This window comes from Lissotriton helveticus, chromosome 1_1 (assembly GCF_964261635.1).
Source record: "Lissotriton helveticus chromosome 1_1, aLisHel1.1, whole genome shotgun sequence".
Classification (NCBI taxonomy): Eukaryota; Metazoa; Chordata; class Amphibia; order Caudata; family Salamandridae; genus Lissotriton; species Lissotriton helveticus.
The window spans coordinates 217,696,283-217,718,805 of NC_136057.1; the positions used below are offsets into that span (position 1 = coordinate 217,696,283).

The following is a 22,523-nucleotide window of genomic DNA, read 5'->3' on the forward strand; positions in this document are numbered from 1 at the left end:
AGCGCGTCGTGCAGTACACTTGTCGTGTGCTTATGACGAGCTGAGCTCGTCATGAACAATGGATTTACAGATCATTCAGCACAGGAGGAAAATCTCCTGTAGCATTGAAGGTGTTAAGCATTTGAAATTTCAGCAGCACACGTAATCCATTTTAAATCCTGAAATTTGGACTATCTCATTTTCGGCTGACTTAGAAATCATGTGTCTAAAATGACCTTGTGAAATCAATAAAGTGCCAAATACTATTACTACCTACTAAATTACATACATTTTCAGCAGTTTCTTTGGGAACTTCCTCTTGGGCATAGATTATGCAATGTTTTCAAAGCAAACAGTCTCTGTTTAAGTAGACTTTCTTTCACTGCCATTTTGGTAAATGTCTCTGGTGATGCAGACGCAGGCATTGCTTGTTACTGTTTCAATTAGTTATAAAATAAGAGGAGGGATAAAATTGACCCAGCTGGTGTTTGAACACAAAGCCTTTGAATGCTTTTGCTACATTCGTCTAGGACTCCAAGCCGCTATCCATTGCACTAGAGATCCGACCTGATTCAACACGGTGATCAGAGATTCACAAATAAAAAGATGACCTATCAGCTGTTGACCAACTTTATCAAGTTAATCGGACACTACCTTACATTTTGAACATTGAATTGGGTAAAAGATAATCAACAAACTACATGATACAGTTTGGGTAAGTCTTCTTAACCCTTGTCAAAGAATGTAGAAGACAGATGGGTATGTAATGACTTGATTAAGACTTTTTTGAAACATCTCTAATAGGACTCCCCATTCATTGGATCCTGAAAAGAGTATGCAATTGATATACCTTTTCTTTAACCAAGCCGCCTGAACAGGGACTTGAACCCTGGGCCCTCAGATTAAAAGTCTGATGCTTTCCCGACTGAGCTATCCAGGCTCGGAGAGGTCACTCCACAAAATGACCTTATCAACATTTGGAAGTGTCCCAACTATCACTACGTTTCTTAAGATGGTTGCCGGTATTAAGTACTGAATACGCGGAATATAATAATGAATTGGTACTTCAAGCATTTGAAATCTCTTCAGTAAATTTAACCTTATTGTAAGTCCTGAAATTGCTACTATCTCAATTTTTTTTGCTGACTTAGAATTCATATGTTTTTATTGACATTGTAAAATTAAGGAAGGGCCCAAAATCTTACTTCTGAGTAAATTACATTTTCATAAGTACAGCTGCCAATTTCCTCTTCTGCAAAGATTGCGTAACTTGAATAGTATCTATTTAAAATAGACTTCCTTTCACTGCCCTTTTTGGTTAAGCAGAAGCATGCATGCACTGTTTATTACTCTTTTAAACAGTTATGAAATAAATAGGGATAAAACTGACTCTGGTGGGATTCGAACCCACAACCTTTGAATATCTTTTTTACATTCACCTAGAAGTCCAATGCGCTATCCATTGCGCCACAGAGCCAATACGCTCTGATGAGGTGCAGAGATATTCTGAAATAAAATAATGTTGATCAGCTTTATAAAGTTCATTTGATACTATAACCATGGATTTATTTTGAATATTGAATTGGGGAAATTATATTCACCGTCTCAAGTTACATGATACCTTAGGTAAATCTACGTACGACTTAAGTTTAGTCAAATGGCACATGATATATGAGGCAGATGTGCATTTCACAACTCCATGAAAGACGTTTTTGCAATTTTAGTAATGGAATATCTTATTCGTCATGCAGGGGAACACAAAAAGAGCATCCAATTAGAGTAATTTTTCTTTAAAGGAAGCACCCGCCTGAACAGGGACTTGAACCCTGGACCCTCAGATTAAAAGTCTGATGCTCTACCGACTGAGCTATCCAGGCTCTGCTATACTCTGTCTTAAAATCAGCTAAACAAATGTGGACGTACACTGACCTACACTCTGTGTATTAATATGGTTACATATATTAGCAATCAAATTTGTAGAGTTTAATAACAAATTGATGTTTTAACCCCTTCCATGCTCATGACGAGCTCAGCTCGTCGTGCAGTACACTTGTCGTGTGCTTATGACGAGCTGAGCTCGTCATGAACAATGGATTTACAGATCATTCAGCACAGGAGGAAAATCTCCTGTAGCATTGAAGGTGTTAAGCATTTGAAATTTCAGCAGCACACGTAATCCATTTTAAATCCTGAAATTTGGACTATCTCATTTTCGGCTGACTTAGAAATCATGTGTCTAAAATGACCTTGTGAAATCAATAAAGTGCCAAATACTATTACTACCTACTAAATTACATACATTTTCAGCAGTTTCTTTGGGAACTTCCTCTTGGGCATAGATTATGCAATGTTTTCAAAGCAAACAGTCTCTGTTTAAGTAGACTTTCTTTCACTGCCATTTTGGTAAATGTTTCTGGTGATGCAGACGCAGGCATTGCTTGTTACTGTTTCAATTAGTTATAAAATAAGAGGAGGGATAAAATTGACCCAGCTGGTGTTTGAACACAAAGCCTTTGAATGCTTTTGCTACATTCGTCTAGGACTCCAAGCCGCTATCCATTGCACTAGAGATCCGACCTGATTCAACACGGTGATCAGAGATTCACAAATAAAAAGATGACCTATCAGCTGTTGACCAACTTTATCAAGTTAATCGGACACTACCTTACATTTTGAACATTGAATTGGGTAAAAGATAATCAACATGTCAAACTACATGATACAGTTTGGGTAAGGCTTCTTAACCCTTGTCAAAGAATGTAGAAGACAGATGGGTATGTAATGACTTGATTAAGACTATTTTGAAACATCTCTAATAGGACTCCCCATTCATTGGATCCTGAAAAGAGTATGCAATTGATATACCTTTTCTTTAACCAAGCCGCCTGAACAGGGACTTGAACCCTGGGCCCTCAGATTAAAAGTCTGATGCTCTCCCGACTGAGCTATCCAGGCTCGGAGAGGTCGCTCCACAAAATGACCTTATCAACATTTGGAAGTGTCCCAACTATCACTACGTTTCTTAAGATGGTTGCCGGTAATAAGTACTGAATACGCGGAATATAATAATGAATTGGTACTTCAAGCATTTGAAATCTCTTCAGTAAATTTAACCTTATTGTAAGTCCTGAAATTGCTACTATCTCATTTTTTTTGCTGACTTAGAAGTCATATGTTTTTATTGACATTGTAAAATTAAGGAAGGGCCCAAAATCTTACTTCTGAGTAAATTACATTTTCATAAGTACAGCTGCCAATTTCCTCTTCTGCAAAGATTGCGTAATTTGAATAGTATCTATTTAAAATAGACTTCCTTTCACTGCCCTTTTTCGTGAAGCAGAAGCATGCATGCACTGTTTATTACTCTTTTAAACAGTTATGAAATAAATAGGGCTAAAACTGACTCTGGTGGGATTCGAACCCACAACCTTTGAATATCTTTTTTACATTCACCTAGAAGTCCAATGCGCTATCCATTGCGCCACAGAGCCAATACGCTCTGATTAGGTGCAGAGATATTCTGAAATGAAATAATGTTGATCAGCTTTATAAAGTTCATTTGATACTATAACCATGGATTTATTTTGAATATTGAATTGGGGAAATTATATTCACCGTCTCAAGTTACATGATACCTTAGGTAAGTCTACGTACGACTTAAGTTTAGTCAAATGGCACATGATATATGAGGCAGATGTGCATTTCACAACTCCATGAAAGACGTTTTTGCAATTTTAGTAATGGAATATCTTATTCGTCATGCAGGGGAACACAAAAAGAGCATCCAATTAGAGTAATTTTTCTTTAAAGGAAGCAACCGCCTGAAGAGGGACTTGAACCCTGGACCCTCAGATTAAAAGTCTGATGCTCTACCGACTGAGCTATCCAGGCTCTGCTATACTCTGTCTTAAAATCAGCTAAACAAATGTGGACGTACACTGACCTACACTCTATGTATTAATATGGTTACATATATTAGCAATCAAATTTGTAGAGTTTAATAACAAATTGATGTTTTAACCCCTTCCATGCTCATGACGAGCTCAGCTCTTCGTGCAGTACACTTGTCGTGTGCTTATGACGAGCTGAGCTCGTCATGAACAATGGATTTACAGATCATTCAGCACAGGAGGAAAATCTCCTGTAGCATTGAATGTGTTAAGCATTTGAAATTTCAGCAGCACACGTAATCCATTTTAAATCCTGAAATTTGTACTATCTCATTTTCGGCTGACTTAGAAATTATGTGTCTAAAATGACATTGTGAAATCAATAAAGTGCCAAATAGTATTACTACCTACTAAATTACATACATTTTCAGCAGTATCTTGGGGAATTTCCTCTTGGGCATAGATTATGCAATGTTTTCAAAGCAAACAGTCTCTGTTTAAGTAGACTTTCTTTCTCTGCCATTTTGGTAAATGTTTCTGGTGATGCAGACGCAGGCATTGCTTGTTACTGTTTCAATTAGTTATAAAATAAGAGGAGGGATAAAATTGACCCAGCTGGTGTTTGAACACAAAGCCTTTGAATGCTTTTGCTACATTCGTCTAGGACTCCAAGCCGCTATCCATTGCACTAGAGATCCGACCTGATTCAACACGGTGATCAGAGATTCACAAATAAAAAGATGACCTATCAGCTGTTGACCAACTTTATCAAGTTAATCGGACACTACCTTACATTTTGAACATTGAATTGGGTAAAAGATAATCAACAAACTACATGATACAGTTTGGGTAAGTCTTCTTAACCCTTGTCAAAGAATGTAGAAGACAGATGGGTATGTAATGACTTGATTAAGACTTTTTTGAAACATCTCTAATAGGACTCCCCATTCATTGGATCCTGAAAAGAGTATGCAATTGATATACCTTTTCTTTAACCAAGCCGCCTGAACAGGGACTTGAACCCTGGGCCCTCAGATTAAAAGTCTGATGCTCTCCCGACTGAGCTATCCAGGCTCGGAGAGGGCGCTCCACAAAATGACCTTATCAACATTTGGAAGTGTCCCAACTATCACTACGTTTCTTAAGATGGTTGCCGGTATTAAGTACTGAATACGCGGAATATAATAATGAATTGGTACTTCAAGCATTTGAAATCTCTTCAGTAAATTTAACCTTATTGTAAGTCCTGAAATTGCTACTATCTCATTTTTTTTGCTGACTTAGAATTCATATGTTTTTATTTACATTGTAAAATTAAGGAAGGGCCCAAAATCTTACTTCTGAGTAAATTACATTTTCATAAGTACAGCTGCCAATTTCCTCTTCTGCAAAGATTGCGTAACTTGAATAGTATCTATTTAAAATAGACTTCCTTTCACTGCCCTTTTTGGTGAAGCAGAAGCATGCATGCACTGTTTATTACTCTTTTAAACAGTTATGAAATAAATAGGGATAAAAGTGACTCTGGTGGGATTCGAACCCACAACCTTTGAACATCTTTTTTACATTCTCCTAGAAGTCCAATGCACTATCCATTGCGCCACAGAGCCAATACACTCTGATGAGGTGCAGAGATTTTCTGAAATGAAATAATGTTGATCAGCTTTATAAAGTTCATTTGATACTATAACCATGGATTTATTTTGAATATTGAATTGGGGAAATTATATTCACCGTCTCAAGTTACATGATACCTTAGGTAAGTCTACGTACGACTTAAGTTTAGTCAAATGGCACATGATATATGAGGTAGATGTGCATTTCACAACTCCATGAAAGACGTTTTTGCAATTTTAGTAATGGAATATCTTATTCGTCATGCAGGGGAACACAAAAAGAGCATCCAATTAGAGTAATTTTTCTTTAAAGGAAGCACCCGCCTGAACAGGGACTTGAACCCTGGACCCTCAGATTAAAAGTCTGATGCTCTACCGACTGAGCTATCCAGGCTCTGCTATACTCTGTCTTAAAATCAGCTAAACAAATGTGGACGTACACTGACCTACACTCTGTGTATTAATATGGTTACATATATTAGCAATCAAATTTGTAGAGTTTAATAACAAATTGATGTTTTAACCCCTTCCATGCTCATGACGAGCTCAGCGCGTCGTGCAGTACACTTGTCGTGTGCTTATGACGAGCTGAGCTCGTCATGAACAATGGATTTACAGATCATTCAGCACAGGAGGAAAATCTCCTGTAGCATTGAAGGTGTTAAGCATTTGAAATTTCAGCAGCACACGTAATCCATTTTAAATCCTGAAATTTGGACTATCTCATTTTCGGCTGACTTAGAAATCATGTGTCTAAAATGACCTTGTGAAATCAATAAAGTGCCAAATACTATTACTACCTACTAAATTACATACATTTTCAGCAGTTTCTTTGGGAACTTCCTCTTGGGCATAGATTATGCAATGTTTTCAAAGCAAACAGTCTCTGTTTAAGTAGACTTTCTTTCACTGCCATTTTGGTAAATGTCTCTGGTGATGCAGACGCAGGCATTGCTTGTTACTGTTTCAATTAGTTATAAAATAAGAGGAGGGATAAAATTGACCCAGCTGGTGTTTGAACACAAAGCCTTTGAATGCTTTTGCTACATTCGTCTAGGACTCCAAGCCGCTATCCATTGCACTAGAGATCCGACCTGATTCAACACGGTGATCAGAGATTCACAAATAAAAAGATGACCTATCAGCTGTTGACCAACTTTATCAAGTTAATCGGACACTACCTTACATTTTGAACATTGAATTGGGTAAAAGATAATCAACAAACTACATGATACAGTTTGGGTAAGTCTTCTTAACCCTTGTCAAAGAATGTAGAAGACAGATGGGTATGTAATGACTTGATTAAGACTTTTTTGAAACATCTCTAATAGGACTCCCCATTCATTGGATCCTGAAAAGAGTATGCAATTGATATACCTTTTCTTTAACCAAGCCGCCTGAACAGGGACTTGAACCCTGGGCCCTCAGATTAAAAGTCTGATGCTTTCCCGACTGAGCTATCCAGGCTCGGAGAGGTCACTCCACAAAATGACCTTATCAACATTTGGAAGTGTCCCAACTATCACTACGTTTCTTAAGATGGTTGCCGGTATTAAGTACTGAATACGCGGAATATAATAATGAATTGGTACTTCAAGCATTTGAAATCTCTTCAGTAAATTTAACCTTATTGTAAGTCCTGAAATTGCTACTATCTCAATTTTTTTTGCTGACTTAGAATTCATATGTTTTTATTGACATTGTAAAATTAAGGAAGGGCCCAAAATCTTACTTCTGAGTAAATTACATTTTCATAAGTACAGCTGCCAATTTCCTCTTCTGCAAAGATTGCGTAACTTGAATAGTATCTATTTAAAATAGACTTCCTTTCACTGCCCTTTTTGGTTAAGCAGAAGCATGCATGCACTGTTTATTACTCTTTTAAACAGTTATGAAATAAATAGGGATAAAACTGACTCTGGTGGGATTCGAACCCACAACCTTTGAATATCTTTTTTACATTCACCTAGAAGTCCAATGCGCTATCCATTGCGCCACAGAGCCAATACGCTCTGATGAGGTGCAGAGATATTCTGAAATAAAATAATGTTGATCAGCTTTATAAAGTTCATTTGATACTATAACCATGGATTTATTTTGAATATTGAATTGGGGAAATTATATTCACCGTCTCAAGTTACATGATACCTTAGGTAAATCTACGTACGACTTAAGTTTAGTCAAATGGCACATGATATATGAGGCAGATGTGCATTTCACAACTCCATGAAAGACGTTTTTGCAATTTTAGTAATGGAATATCTTATTCGTCATGCAGGGGAACACAAAAAGAGCATCCAATTAGAGTAATTTTTCTTTAAAGGAAGCACCCGCCTGAACAGGGACTTGAACCCTGGACCCTCAGATTAAAAGTCTGATGCTCTACCGACTGAGCTATCCAGGCTCTGCTATACTCTGTCTTAAAATCAGCTAAACAAATGTGGACGTACACTGACCTACACTCTGTGTATTAATATGGTTACATATATTAGCAATCAAATTTGTAGAGTTTAATAACAAATTGATGTTTTAACCCCTTCCATGCTCATGACGAGCTCAGCTCGTCGTGCAGTACACTTGTCGTGTGCTTATGACGAGCTGAGCTCGTCATGAACAATGGATTTACAGATCATTCAGCACAGGAGGAAAATCTCCTGTAGCATTGAAGGTGTTAAGCATTTGAAATTTCAGCAGCACACGTAATCCATTTTAAATCCTGAAATTTGGACTATCTCATTTTCGGCTGACTTAGAAATCATGTGTCTAAAATGACCTTGTGAAATCAATAAAGTGCCAAATACTATTACTACCTACTAAATTACATACATTTTCAGCAGTTTCTTTGGGAACTTCCTCTTGGGCATAGATTATGCAATGTTTTCAAAGCAAACAGTCTCTGTTTAAGTAGACTTTCTTTCACTGCCATTTTGGTAAATGTCTCTGGTGATGCAGACGCAGGCATTGCTTGTTACTGTTTCAATTAGTTATAAAATAAGAGGAGGGATAAAATTGACCCAGCTGGTGTTTGAACACAAAGCCTTTGAATGCTTTTGCTACATTCGTCTAGGACTCCAAGCCGCTATCCATTGCACTAGAGATCCGACCTGATTCAACACGGTGATCAGAGATTCACAAATAAAAAGATGACCTATCAGCTGTTGACCAACTTTATCAAGTTAATCGGACACTACCTTACATTTTGAACATTGAATTGGGTAAAAGATAATCAACAAACTACATGATACAGTTTGGGTAAGTCTTCTTAACCCTTGTCAAAGAATGTAGAAGACAGATGGGTATGTAATGACTTGATTAAGACTTTTTTGAAACATCTCTAATAGGACTCCCCATTCATTGGATCCTGAAAAGAGTATGCAATTGATATACCTTTTCTTTAACCAAGCCGCCTGAACAGGGACTTGAACCCTGGGCCCTCAGATTAAAAGTCTGATGCTTTCCCGACTGAGCTATCCAGGCTCGGAGAGGTCACTCCACAAAATGACCTTATCAACATTTGGAAGTGTCCCAACTATCACTACGTTTCTTAAGATGGTTGCCGGTATTAAGTACTGAATACGCGGAATATAATAATGAATTGGTACTTCAAGCATTTGAAATCTCTTCAGTAAATTTAACCTTATTGTAAGTCCTGAAATTGCTACTATCTCAATTTTTTTTGCTGACTTAGAATTCATATGTTTTTATTGACATTGTAAAATTAAGGAAGAGCCCAAAATCTTACTTCTGAGTAAATTACATTTTCATAAGTACAGCTGCCAATTTCCTCTTCTGCAAAGATTGCGTAACTTGAATAGTATCTATTTAAAATAGACTTCCTTTCACTGCCCTTTTTGGTTAAGCAGAAGCATGCATGCACTGTTTATTACTCTTTTAAACAGTTATGAAATAAATAGGGATAAAACTGACTCTGGTGGGATTCGAACCCACAACCTTTGAATATATTTTTTACATTCACCTAGAAGTCCAATGCGCTATCCATTGCGCCACAGAGCCAATACGCTCTGATGAGGTGCAGAGATATTCTGAAATAAAATAATGTTGATCAGCTTTATAAAGTTCATTTGATACTATAACCATGGATTTATTTTGAATATTGAATTGGGGAAATTATATTCACCGTCTCAAGTTACATGATACCTTAGGTAAATCTACGTACGACTTAAGTTTAGTCAAATGGCACATGATATATGAGGCAGATGTGCATTTCACAACTCCATGAAAGACGTTTTTGCAATTTTAGTAATGGAATATCTTATTCGTCATGCAGGGGAACACAAAAAGAGCATCCAATTAGAGTAATTTTTCTTTAAAGGAAGCACCCGCCTGAACAGGGACTTGAACCCTGGACCCTCAGATTAAAAGTCTGATGCTCTACCGACTGAGCTATCCAGGCTCTGCTATACTCTGTCTTAAAATCAGCTAAACAAATGTGGACGTACACTGACCTACACTCTGTGTATTAATATGGTTACATATATTAGCAATCAAATTTGTAGAGTTTAATAACAAATTGATGTTTTAACCCCTTCCATGCTCATGACGAGCTCAGCTCGTCGTGCAGTACACTTGTCGTGTGCTTATGACGAGCTGAGCTCGTCATGAACAATGGATTTACAGATCATTCAGCACAGGAGGAAAATCTCCTGTAGCATTGAAGGTGTTAAGCATTTGAAATTTCAGCAGCACACGTAATCCATTTTAAATCCTGAAATTTGGACTATCTCATTTTCGGCTGACTTAGAAATCATGTGTCTAAAATGACATTGTGAAATCAATAAAGTGCCAAATACTATTACTACCTACTAAATTACATTTTCAGCAGTATCTTTGGGAATTTCCTCTTGGGCATAGATTATGCAATGTTTTCAAAGCAAACAGTCTCTGTTTAAGTAGACTTTCTTTCACTGCCATGTTGGTAAATGTTTCTGGTGATGCAGACGCAGGCATTGCTTGTTACTGTTTCAATTAGTTATAAAATAAGAGGAGGGATAAAATTGACCCAGCTGGTGTTTGAACACAAAGCCTTTGAATGCTTTTGCTACATTCGTCTAGGACTCCAAGCCGCTATCCATTGCACTAGAGATCCGACCTGATTCAACACGGTGATCAGAGATTCACAAATAAAAAGATGACCTATCAGCTGTTGACCAACTTTATCAAGTTAATCGGACACTACCTTACATTTTGAACATTGAATTGGGTAAAAGTTAATCAACAAACTACATGATACAGTTTGGGTAAGTCTTCTTAACCCTTGTCAAAGAATGTAGAAGACAGATGGGTATGTAATGACTTGATTAAGACTTTTTTGAAACATCTCTAATAGGACTCCCCATTCATTGGATCCTGAAAAGAGTATGCAATTGATATACCTTTTCTTTAACCAAGCCGCCTGAACAGGGACTTGAACCCTGGGCCCTCAGATTAAAAGTCTGATGCTCTCCCGACTGAGCTATCCAGGCTCGGAGAGGTCGCTCCACAAAATGACCTTATCAACATTTGGAAGTGTCCCAACTATCACTACGTTTCTTAAGATGGTTGCCGGTATTAAGTACTGAATACGCGGAATATAATAATGAATTGGTACTTCAAGCATTTGAAATCTCTTCAGTAAATTTAACCTTATTGTAAGTCCTGAAATTGCTACTATCTCAATTTTTTTTGCTGACTTAGAATTCATATGTTTTTATTGACATTGTAAAATTAAGGAAGGGCCCAAAATCTTACTTCTGAGTAAATTACATTTTCATAAGTACAGCTGCCAATTTCCTCTTCTGCAAAGATTGCGTAACTTGAATAGTATCTATTTAAAATAGACTTCCTTTCACTGCCCTTTTTGGTGAAGCAGAAGCATGCATGCACTGTTTATTACTCTTTTAAACAGTTATGAAATAAATAGGGATAAAACTGACTGGTGGGATTCGAACCCACAACCTTTGAATATCTTTTTTACATTCACCTAGAAGTCCAATGCGCTATCCATTGCGCCACAGAGCCAATACGCTCTGATGAGGTGCAGAGATATTCTGAAATGAAATAATGTTGATCAGCTTTATAAAGTTCATTTGATACTATAACCATGGATTTATTTTGAATATTGAATTGGGGAAATTATATTCACCGTCTCAAGTTACATGATACCTTAGGTAAATCTACGTACGACTTAAGTTTAGTCAAATGGCACATGATATATGAGGCAGATGTGCATTTCACAACTCCATGAAAGACATTTTTGCAATTTTAGTAATGGAATATCTTATTCGTCATGCAGGGGAACACAAAAAGAGCATCCAATTAGAGTAATTTTTCTTTAAAGGAAGCACCCGCCTGAACAGGGACTTGAACCCTGGACCCTCAGATTAAAAGTCTGATGCTCTACCGACTGAGCTATCCAGGCTCTGCTATACTCTGTCTTAAAATCAGCTAAACAAATGTGGACGTACACTGACCTACACTCTGTGTATTAATATGGTTACATATATTAGCAATCAAATTTGTAGAGTTTAATAACAAATTGATGTTTTAACCCCTTCCATGCTCATGACGAGCTCAGCTCGTCGTGCAGTACACTTGTCGTGTGCTTATGACGAGCTGAGCTCGTCATGAACAATGGATTTACAGATCATTCAGCACAGGAGGAAAATCTCCTGTAGCATTGAAGGTGTTAAGCATTTGAAATTTCAGCAGCACACATAATCCATTTTAAATCCTGAAATTTGTACTATCTCATTTTCGGCTGACTTAGAAATCATGTGTCTAAAATGACATTGTGAAATCAATAAAGTGCCAAATACTATTACTACCTACTAAATTACATTTTCAGCAGTATCTTTGGGAATTTCCTCTTGGGCATAGATTATGCAATGTTTTCAAAGCAAACAGTCTCTGTTTAAGTAGACTTTCTTTCACTGCCATGTTGGTAAATGTTTCTGGTGATGCAGATGCAGGCATTGCTTGTTACTGTTTCAATTAGTTATAAAATAAGAGGAGGGATACAATTGACCCAGCTGGTGTTTGAACACAAAGCCTTTGAATGCTTTTGCTACATTCGTCTAGGACTCCAAGCCGCTATCCATTGCACTAGAGATCCGACCTGATTCAACACGGTGATCAGAGATTCACAAATAAAAAGATGACCTATCAGCTGTTGACCAACTTTATCAAGTTAATCGGACACTACCTTACATTTTGAACATTGAATTGGGTAAAAGTTAATCAACAAACTACATGATACAGTTTGGGTAAGTCTTCTTAACCCTTGTCAAAGAATGTAGAAGACAGATGGGTATGTAATGACTTGATTAAGACTTTTTTGAAACATCTCTAATAGGACTCCCCATTCATTGGATCCTGAAAAGAGTATGCAATTGATATACCTTTTCTTTAACCAAGCCGCCTGAACAGGGACTTGAACCCTGGGCCCTCAGATTAAAAGTCTGATGCTCTCCCGACTGAGCTATCCAGGCTCGGAGAGGTCGCTCCACAAAATGACCTTATCAACATTTGGAAGTGTCCCAACTATCACTACGTTTCTTAAGATGGTTGCCGGTATTAAGTACTGAATACGCGGAATATAATAATGAATTGGTACTTCAAGCATTTGAAATCTCTTCAGTAAATTTAACCTTATTGTAAGTCCTGAAATTGCTACTATCTCAATTTTTTTTGCTGACTTAGAATTCATATGTTTTTATTGACATTGTAAAATTAAGGAAGGGCCCAAAATCTTACTTCTGAGTAAATTACATTTTCATAAGTACAGCTGCCAATTTCCTCTTCTGCAAAGATTGCGTAACTTGAATAGTATCTATTTAAAATAGACTTCCTTTCACTGCCCTTTTTGGTGAAGCAGAAGCATGCATGCACTGTTTATTACTCTTTTAAACAGTTATGAAATAAATAGGGATAAAACTGACTCTGGTGGGATTCGAACCCACAACCTTTGAATATCTTTTTTACATTCACCTAGAAGTCCAATGCGCTATCCATTGCGCCACAGAGCCAATACGCTCTGATGAGGTGCAGAGATATTCTGAAATGAAATAATGTTGATCAGCTTTATAAAGTTCATTTGATACTATAACCATGGATTTATTTTGAATATTGAATTGGGGAAATTATATTCACCGTCTCAAGTTACATGATACCTTAGGTAAATCTACGTACGACTTAAGTTTAGTCAAATGGCACATGATATATGAGGCAGATGTGCATTTCACAACTCCATGAAAGACGTTTTTGCAATTTTAGTAATGGAATATCTTATTCGTCATGCAGGGGAACACAAAAAGAGCATCCAATTAGAGTAATTTTTCTTTAAAGGAAGCGCCCGCCTGAACAGGGACTTGAACCCTGGACCCTCAGATTAAAAGTCTGATGCTCTACCGACTGAGCTATCCAGGCTCTGCTATACTCTGTCTTAAAATCAGCTAAACAAATGTGGACGTACACTGACCTACACTCTGTGTATTAATATGGTTACATATATTAGCAATCAAATTTGTAGAGTTTAATAACAAATTGATGTTTTAACCCCTTCCATGCTCATGACGAGCTCAGCTTGTCGTGCAGTACACTTGTCGTGTGCTTATGACGAGCTGAGCTCGTCATGAACAATGGATTTACAGATCATTCAGCACAGGAGGAAAATCTCCTGTAGCATTGAAGGTGTTAAGCATTTGAAATTTCAGCAGCACACGTAATCCATTTTAAATCCGGAAATTTGGACTATCTCATTTTCGGCTGACTTAGAAATCATGTGTCTAAAATGACATTGTGAAATCAATAAAGTGCCAAATACTATTACTACCTACTAAATTACATTTTCAGCAGTATCTTTGGGAATTTCCTCTTGGGCATAGATTATGCAATGTTTTCAAAGCAAACAGTCTCTGTTTAAGTAGACTTTCTTTCACTGCCATGTTGGTAAATGTTTCTGGTGATGCAGACGCAGGCATTGCTTGTTACTGTTTCAATTAGTTATAAAATAAGAGGAGGGATAAAATTGACCCAGCTGGTGTTTGAACACAAAGCCTTTGAATGCTTTTGCTACATTCGTCTAGGACTCCAAGCCGCTATCCATTGCACTAGAGATCCGACCTGATTCAACACGGTGATCAGAGATTCACAAATAAAAAGATGACCTATCAGCTGTTGACCAACTTTATCAAGTTAATCGGACACTACCTTACATTTTGAACATTGAATTGGGTAAAAGATAATCAACATGTCAAATTACATGATACAGTTTGGGTAAGTCTTCTTAACCCTTGTCAAAGAATGTAGAAGACAGATGGGTATGTAATGACTTGATTAAGACTATTTTGAAACATCTCTAATAGGACTCCCCATTCATTGGATCCTGAAAAGAGTATGCAATTGATATACCTTTTCTTTAACCAAGCCGCCTGAACAGGGACTTGAACCCTGGGCCCTCAGATTAAAAGTCTGATGCTCTCCCGACTGAGCTATCCAGGCTCGGAGAGGTCGCTCCACAAAATGACCTTATCAACATTTGGAAGTGTCCCAACTATCACTACGTTTCTTAAGATGGTTGCCGGTATTAAGTACTGAATACGCGGAATATAATAATGAATTGGTACTTCAAGCATTTGAAATCTCTTCAGTAAATTTAACCTTATTGTAAGTCCTGAAATTGCTACTATCTCATTTTTTTTGCTGACTTAGAAGTCATATGTTTTTATTGACATTGTAAAATTAAGGAAGGGCCCAAAATCTTACTTCTGAGTAAATTACATTTTCATAAGTACAGCTGCCAATTTCCTCTTCTGCAAAGATTGCGTAATTTGAATAGTATCTATTTAAAATAGACTTCCTTTCACTGCCCTTTTTCGTGAAGCAGAAGCATGCATGCACTGTTTATTACTCTTTTAAACAGTTATGAAATAAATAGGGCTAAAACTGACTCTGGTGGGATTCGAACCCACAACCTTTGAATATCTTTTTTACATTCACCTAGAAGTCCAATGCGCTATCCATTGCGCCACAGAGCCAATACGCTCTGATTAGGTGCAGAGATATTCTGAAATGAAATAATGTTGATCAGCTTTATAAAGTTCATTTGATACTATAACCATGGATTTATTTTGAATATTGAATTGGGGAAATTATATTCACCGTCTCAAGTTACATGATACCTTAGGTAAGTCTACGTACGACTTAAGTTTAGTCAAATGGCACATGATATATGAGGCAGATGTGCATTTCACAACTCCATGAAAGACGTTTTTGCAATTTTAGTAATGGAATATCTTATTCGTCATGCAGGGGAACACAAAAAGAGCATCCAATTAGAGTAATTTTTCTTTAAAGGAAGCAACCGCCTGAACAGGGACTTGAACCCTGGACCCTCAGATTAAAAGTCTGATGCTCTACCGACTGAGCTATCCAGGCTCTGCTATACTCTGTCTTAAAATCAGCTAAACAAATGTGGACGTACACTGACCTACACTCTATGTATTAATATGGTTACATATATTAGCAATCAAATTTGTAGAGTTTAATAACAAATTGATGTTTTAACCCCTTCCATGCTCATGACGAGCTCAGCTCTTCGTGCAGTACACTTGTCGTGTGCTTATGACGAGCTGAGCTCGTCATGAACAATGGATTTACAGATCATTCAGCACAGGAGGAAAATCTCCTGTAGCATTGAAGGTGTTAAGCATTTGAAATTTCACCAGCACACGTAATCCATTTTAAATCCTGAAATTTGTACTATCTCATTTTCAGCTGACTTAGAAATCATGTGTCTAAAATGACATTGTGAAATCAATAAAGTGCCAAATAGTATTACTACCTACTAAATTACATACATTTTCAGCAGTATCTTGGGGAATTTCCTCTTGGGCATAGATTATGCAATGTTTTCAAAGCAAACAGTCTCTGTTTAAGTAGACTTTCTTTCTCTGCCATTTTGGTAAATGTTTCTGGTGATGCAGACGCAGGCATTGCTTGTTACTGTTTCAATTAGTTATAAAATAAGAGGAGGGATAAAATTGACCCAGCTGGTGTTTGAACACAAAGCCTTTGAATGCTTTTGCTACATTCGTCTAGGACTCCAAGCCGCTATCCATTGCACTAGAGATCCGACCTGATTCAACACGGTGATCAGAGATTCACAAATAAAAAGATGACCTATCAGCTGTTGACCAACTTTATCAAGTTAATCGGACACTACCTTACATTTTGAACATTGAATTGGGTAAAAGATAATCAACAAACTACATGATACAGTTTGGGTAAGTCTTCTTAACCCTTGTCAAAGAATGTAGAAGACAGATGGGTATGTAATGACTTGATTAAGACTTTTTTGAAACATCTCTAATAGGACTCCCCATTCATTGGATCCTGAAAAGAGTATGCAATTGATATACCTTTTCTTTAACCAAGCCGCCTGAACAGGGACTTGAACCCTGGGCCCTCAGATTAAAAGTCTGATGCTCTCCCGACTGAGCTATCCAGGCTCGGAGAGGGCGCTCCACAAAATGACCTTATCAACATTTGGAAGTGTCCCAACTATGACTACGTTTCTTAAGATGGTTGCCGGTATTAAGTACTGAATACGCAGAATATAATAATGAATTGGTACTTCAAGCATTTGAAATCTCTTCAGTAAATTTAACCTTATTGTAAGTCCTGAAATTGCTACTATCTCATTTTTTTTGCTGACTTAGAATTCATATGTTATGTTTTTATTGACATTGTAAAATTAAGGAAGGGCCCAAAATCTTACTTCTGAGTAAATTACATTTTCATAAGTACAGCTGCCAATTTCCTCTTCTGCAAAGATTGCGTAACTTGAATAGTATCTATTTAAAATAGACTTCCTTTCACTGCCCTTTTTGGTGAAGCAGAAGCATGCATGCACTGTTTATTACTCTTTTAAACAGTTATGAAATAAATAGGGATAAAAGTGACTCTGGTGGGATTCGAACCCACAACCTTTGAACATCTTTTTTACATTCACCTAGAAGTCCAATGCGCTATCCATTGCGCCACAGAGCCAATACACTCTGATGAGGTGCAGAGATATTCTGAAATGAAATAATGTTGATCAGCTTTATAAAGTTCATTTGATACTATAACCATGGATTTATTTTGAATATTGAATTGGGGAAATTATATTCACCGTCTCAAGTTACATGATACCTTAGGTAAGTCTACGTACGACTTAAGTTTAGTCAAATGGCACATGATATATGAGGCAGATGTGCATTTCACAACTCCATGAAAGACGTTTTTGCAATTTTAGTAATGGAATATCTTATTCGTCATGCAGGGGAACACAAAAAGAGCATCCAATTAGAGTAATTTTTCTTTAAAGGAAGCAAACGCCTGAACAGGGACTTGAACCCTGGACTCTCAGATTAAAAGTCTGATGCTCTACCGACTGAGCTATCCAGGCTCTGCTATACTCTGTCTTAAAATCAGCTAAACAAATGTGGACGTACACTGACCTACACTCTGTGTATTAATATGGTTACATATATTAGCAATCAAATTTGTAGAGTTTAATAACAAATTGATGTTTTAACCCCTTCCATGCTCATGACGAGCTCAGCTCGTCGTGCAGTACACTTGTCGTGTGCTTATGACGAGCTGAGCTCGTCATGAACAATGGATTTACAGATCATTCAGCACAGGAGGAAAATCTCCTGTAGCATTGAAGGTGTTAAGCATTTGAAATTTCAGCAGCACACGTAATCCATTTTAAATCCTGAAATTTGTACTATCTCATTTTCGGCTGACTTAGAAATCATGTGTCTAAAATGACATTGTGAAATCAATAAAGTGCCAAATACTATTACTACCTACTAAATTACATACATTTTCAGCAGTTTCTTTGGGAACTTCCTCTTGGGCATAGATTATGCAATGTTTTCAAAGCAAACAGTCTCTGTTTAAGTAGACTTTCTTTCACTGCCATTTTGGTAAATGTTTCTGGTGATGCAGACGCAGGCATTGCTTGTTACTGTTTCAATTAGTTATAAAATAAGAGGAGGGATAAAATTGACCCAGCTGGTGTTTGAACACAAAGCCTTTGAATGCTTTTGCTACATTCGTCTAGGACTCCAAGCCGCTATCCATTGCACTAGAGATCCGACCTGATTCAACACGGTGATCAGAGATTCACAAATAAAAAGATGACCTATCAGCTGTTGACCAACTTTATCAAGTTAATCGGACACTACCTTACATTTTGAACATTGAATTGGGTAAAAGATAATCAACAAACTACATGATACAGTTTGGGTAAGTCTTCTTAACCCTTGTCAAAGAATGTAGAAGACAGATGGGTATGTAATGACTTGATTAAGACTTTTTTGAAACATCTCTAATAGGACTCCCCATTCATTGGATCCTGAAAAGAGTATGCAATTGATATACCTTTTCTTTAACCAAGCCGCCTGAACAGGGACTTGAACCCTGGGCCCTCAGATTAAAAGTCTGATGCTCTCCCGACTGAGCTATCCAGGCTCGGAGAGGTCGCTCCACAAAATGACCTTATCAACATTTGGAAGTGTCCCAACTATCACTACGTTTCTTAAGATGGTTGCCGGTATTAAGTACTGAATACGCGGAATATAATAATGAATTGGTACTTCAAGCATTTGAAATCTCTTCAGTAAATTTAACCTTATTGTAAGTCCTGAAATTGCTACTATCTCATTTTTTTTGCTGACTTAGAAGTCATATGTTTTTATTGACATTGTGAAATTAAGGAAGGGCCCAAAATCTTACTTCTGAGTAAATTACATTTTCATAAGTACAGCTGCCAATTTCCTCTTCTGCAAAGATTGCGTAATTTGAATAGTATCTATTTAAAATAGACTTCCTTTCACTGCCCTTTTTCGTGAAGCAGAAGCATGCATGCACTGTTTATTACTCTTTTAAACAGTTATGAAATAAATAGGGATAAAACTGACTCTGGTGGGATTCGAACCCACAACCTTTGAATATCTTTTTTACATTCACCTAGAAGTCCAATGCGCTATCCATTGCGCCACAGAGCCAATACGCTCTGATTAGGTGCAGAGATATTCTGAAATGAAATAATGTTGATCAGCTTTATAAAGTTCATTTGATACTATAACCATGGATTTATTTTGAATATTGAATTGGGGAAATTATATTCACCGTCTCAAGTTACATGATACCTTAGGTAAGTCTACGTACGACTTAAGTTTAGTCAAATGGCACATGATATATGAGGCAGATGTGCATTTCACAACTCCATGAAAGACGTTTTTGCAATTTTAGTAATGGAATATCTTATTCGTCATGCAGGGGAACACAAAAAGAGCATCCAATTAGAGTAATTTTTCTTTAAAGGAAGCAACCGCCTGAACAGGGACTTGAACCCTGGACCCTCAGATTAAAAGTCTGATGCTCTACCGACTGAGCTATCCAGGCTCTGCTATACTCTGTCTTAAAATCAGCTAAACAAATGTGGACGTACACTGACCTACACTCTATGTATTAATATGGTTACATATATTAGCAATCAAATTTTATAGAGTTTAATAACAAATTGATGTTTTAACCCCTTCCATGCTCATGACGAGCTCAGCTCTTCGTGCAGTACACTTGTCGTGTGCTTATGACGAGCTGAGCTCGTCATGAACAATGGATTTACAGATCATTCAGCACAGGAGGAAAATCTCCTGTAGCATTGAAGGTGTTAAGCATTTGAAATTTCACCAGCACACGTAATCCATTTTAAATCCTGAAATTTGTACTATCTCATTTTCGGCTGACTTAGAAATCATGTGTCTAAAATGACATTGTGAAATCAATAAAGTGCCAAATAGTATTACTACCTACTAAATTACATACATTTTCAGCAGTATCTTTGGGAATTTCCTCTTGGGCATAGATTATGCAATGTTTTCAAAGCAAACAGTCTCTGTTTAAGTAGACTTTCTTTCACTGCCATGTTGGTAAATGTTTCTGGTGATGCAGACGCAGGCATTGCTTGTTACTGTTTCAATTAGTTATAAAATAAGAGGAGGGATAAAATTGACCCAGCTGGTGTTTGAACACAAAGCCTTTGAATGCTTTTGCTACATTCGTCTAGGACTCCAAGCCGCTATCCATTGCACTAGAGATCCGACCTGATTCAACACGGTGATCAGAGATTCACAAATAAAAAGATGACCTATCAGCTGTTGACCAACTTTATCAAGTTAATCGGACACTACCTTACATTTTGAACATTGAATTGGGTAAAAGATAATCAACAAACTACATGATACAGTTTGGGTAAGTCTTCTTAACCCTTGTCAAAGAATGTAGAAGACAGATGGGTATGTAATGACTTGATTAAGACTTTTTTGAAACATCTCTAATAGGACTCCCCATTCATTGGATCCTGAAAAGAGTATGCAATTGATATACCTTTTCTTTAACCAAGCCGCCTGAACAGGGACTTGAACCCTGGGCCCTCAGATTAAAAGTCTGATGCTCTCCCGACTGAGCTATCCAGGCTCGGAGAGGTCGCTCCACAAAATGACCTTATCAACATTTGGAAGTGTCCCAACTATCACTACGTTTCTTAAGATGGTTGCCGGTATTAAGTACTGAATACGCGGAATATAATAATGAATTGGTACTTCAAGCATTTGAAATCTCTTCAGTAAATTTAACCTTATTGTAAGTCCTGAAATTGCTACTATCTCATTTTTTTTGCTGACTTAGAAGTCATATGTTTTTATTGACATTGTGAAATTAAGGAAGGGCCCAAAATCTTACTTCTGAGTAAATTACATTTTCATAAGTACAGCTGCCAATTTCCTCTTCTGCAAAGATTGCGTAATTTGAATAGTATCTATTTAAAATAGACTTCCTTTCACTGCCCTTTTTCGTGAAGCAGAAGCATGCATGCACTGTTTATTACTCTTTTAAACAGTTATGAAATAAATAGGGATAAAACTGACTCTGGTGGGATTCGAACCCACAACCTTTGAATATCTTTTTTACATTCACCTAGAAGTCCAATGCGCTATCCATTGCGCCACAGAGCCAATACGCTCTGATTAGGTGCAGAGATATTCTGAAATGAAATAATGTTGATCAGCTTTATAAAGTTCATTTGATACTATAACCATGGATTTATTTTGAATATTGAATTGGGGAAATTATATTCACCGTCTCAAGTTACATGATACCTTAGGTAAGTCTACGTACGACTTAAGTTTAGTCAAATGGCACATGATATATGAGGCAGATGTGCATTTCACAACTCCATGAAAGACGTTTTTGCAATTTTAGTAATGGAATATCTTATTCGTCATGCAGGGGAACACAAAAAGAGCATCCAATTAGAGTAATTTTTCTTTAAAGGAAGCAACCGCCTGAACAGGGACTTGAACCCTGGACCCTCAGATTAAAAGTCTGATGCTCTACCGACTGAGCTATCCAGGCTCTGCTATACTCTGTCTTAAAATCAGCTAAACAAATGTGGACGTACACTGACCTACACTCTATGTATTAATATGGTTACATATATTAGCAATCAAATTTTATAGAGTTTAATAACAAATTGATGTTTTAACCCCTTCCATGCTCATGACGAGCTCAGCTCTTCGTGCAGTACACTTGTCGTGTGCTTATGACGAGCTGAGCTCGTCATGAACAATGGATTTACAGATCATTCAGCACAGGAGGAAAATCTCCTGTAGCATTGAAGGTGTTAAGCATTTGAAATTTCACCAGCACACGTAATCCATTTTAAATCCTGAAATTTGTACTATCTCATTTTCGGCTGACTTAGAAATCATGTGTCTAAAATGACATTGTGAAATCAATAAAGTGCCAAATAGTATTACTACCTACTAAATTACATACATTTTCAGCAGTATCTTTGGGAATTTCCTCTTGGGCATAGATTATGCAATGTTTTCAAAGCAAACAGTCTCTGTTTAAGTAGACTTTCTTTCACTGCCATGTTGGTAAATGTTTCTGGTGATGCAGACGCAGGCATTGCTTGTTACTG

At 37.2% G+C, this 22,523-nt stretch overlaps 18 non-coding genes across 18 annotated transcripts; all 18 read right to left on the bottom strand.

Moving 5' to 3' along the window:
• Positions 1-1,365: 1,365 nt before the first annotated feature.
• On the bottom strand, positions 1,366-1,456 carry TRNAR-UCU (transfer RNA arginine (anticodon UCU)). The gene is given in 2 exon segments: positions 1,366-1,401; positions 1,420-1,456. It is a non-coding gene; the product is annotated as a tRNA-Arg (tRNA).
• Positions 1,457-1,783: 327 nt separating this feature from the next.
• Positions 1,784-1,856, bottom strand: TRNAK-UUU (transfer RNA lysine (anticodon UUU)). Its single transcript has one exon. It is a non-coding gene; the product is annotated as a tRNA-Lys (tRNA).
• A 1,523-nt stretch (positions 1,857-3,379) lies between these two features.
• TRNAR-UCU (transfer RNA arginine (anticodon UCU)) lies at positions 3,380-3,470 on the bottom strand. Its single transcript is given in 2 exon segments — positions 3,380-3,415; positions 3,434-3,470. It is a non-coding gene; the product is annotated as a tRNA-Arg (tRNA).
• Positions 3,471-5,806: 2,336 nt separating this feature from the next.
• TRNAK-UUU (transfer RNA lysine (anticodon UUU)) lies at positions 5,807-5,879 on the bottom strand. The gene has a single exon. It is a non-coding gene; the product is annotated as a tRNA-Lys (tRNA).
• Positions 5,880-7,398: 1,519 nt separating this feature from the next.
• On the bottom strand, positions 7,399-7,489 carry TRNAR-UCU (transfer RNA arginine (anticodon UCU)). Its single transcript is given in 2 exon segments — positions 7,399-7,434; positions 7,453-7,489. It is a non-coding gene; the product is annotated as a tRNA-Arg (tRNA).
• Positions 7,490-7,816: 327 nt separating this feature from the next.
• Positions 7,817-7,889, bottom strand: TRNAK-UUU (transfer RNA lysine (anticodon UUU)). The gene has a single exon. It is a non-coding gene; the product is annotated as a tRNA-Lys (tRNA).
• Positions 7,890-9,408: 1,519 nt separating this feature from the next.
• TRNAR-UCU (transfer RNA arginine (anticodon UCU)) lies at positions 9,409-9,499 on the bottom strand. Its single transcript is given in 2 exon segments — positions 9,409-9,444; positions 9,463-9,499. It is a non-coding gene; the product is annotated as a tRNA-Arg (tRNA).
• A 327-nt stretch (positions 9,500-9,826) lies between these two features.
• TRNAK-UUU (transfer RNA lysine (anticodon UUU)) lies at positions 9,827-9,899 on the bottom strand. The gene has a single exon. It is a non-coding gene; the product is annotated as a tRNA-Lys (tRNA).
• A 1,931-nt stretch (positions 9,900-11,830) lies between these two features.
• TRNAK-UUU (transfer RNA lysine (anticodon UUU)) lies at positions 11,831-11,903 on the bottom strand. Its single transcript has one exon. It is a non-coding gene; the product is annotated as a tRNA-Lys (tRNA).
• A 1,515-nt stretch (positions 11,904-13,418) lies between these two features.
• Positions 13,419-13,509, bottom strand: TRNAR-UCU (transfer RNA arginine (anticodon UCU)). The gene is given in 2 exon segments: positions 13,419-13,454; positions 13,473-13,509. It is a non-coding gene; the product is annotated as a tRNA-Arg (tRNA).
• Positions 13,510-13,836: 327 nt separating this feature from the next.
• TRNAK-UUU (transfer RNA lysine (anticodon UUU)) lies at positions 13,837-13,909 on the bottom strand. Its single transcript has one exon. It is a non-coding gene; the product is annotated as a tRNA-Lys (tRNA).
• Positions 13,910-15,428: 1,519 nt separating this feature from the next.
• On the bottom strand, positions 15,429-15,519 carry TRNAR-UCU (transfer RNA arginine (anticodon UCU)). The gene is given in 2 exon segments: positions 15,429-15,464; positions 15,483-15,519. It is a non-coding gene; the product is annotated as a tRNA-Arg (tRNA).
• A 327-nt stretch (positions 15,520-15,846) lies between these two features.
• On the bottom strand, positions 15,847-15,919 carry TRNAK-UUU (transfer RNA lysine (anticodon UUU)). The gene has a single exon. It is a non-coding gene; the product is annotated as a tRNA-Lys (tRNA).
• A 1,523-nt stretch (positions 15,920-17,442) lies between these two features.
• Positions 17,443-17,533, bottom strand: TRNAR-UCU (transfer RNA arginine (anticodon UCU)). Its single transcript is given in 2 exon segments — positions 17,443-17,478; positions 17,497-17,533. It is a non-coding gene; the product is annotated as a tRNA-Arg (tRNA).
• Positions 17,534-19,451: 1,918 nt separating this feature from the next.
• Positions 19,452-19,542, bottom strand: TRNAR-UCU (transfer RNA arginine (anticodon UCU)). Its single transcript is given in 2 exon segments — positions 19,452-19,487; positions 19,506-19,542. It is a non-coding gene; the product is annotated as a tRNA-Arg (tRNA).
• A 327-nt stretch (positions 19,543-19,869) lies between these two features.
• Positions 19,870-19,942, bottom strand: TRNAK-UUU (transfer RNA lysine (anticodon UUU)). The gene has a single exon. It is a non-coding gene; the product is annotated as a tRNA-Lys (tRNA).
• Positions 19,943-21,461: 1,519 nt separating this feature from the next.
• TRNAR-UCU (transfer RNA arginine (anticodon UCU)) lies at positions 21,462-21,552 on the bottom strand. Its single transcript is given in 2 exon segments — positions 21,462-21,497; positions 21,516-21,552. It is a non-coding gene; the product is annotated as a tRNA-Arg (tRNA).
• Positions 21,553-21,879: 327 nt separating this feature from the next.
• On the bottom strand, positions 21,880-21,952 carry TRNAK-UUU (transfer RNA lysine (anticodon UUU)). Its single transcript has one exon. It is a non-coding gene; the product is annotated as a tRNA-Lys (tRNA).
• Positions 21,953-22,523: the final 571 nt, after the last annotated feature.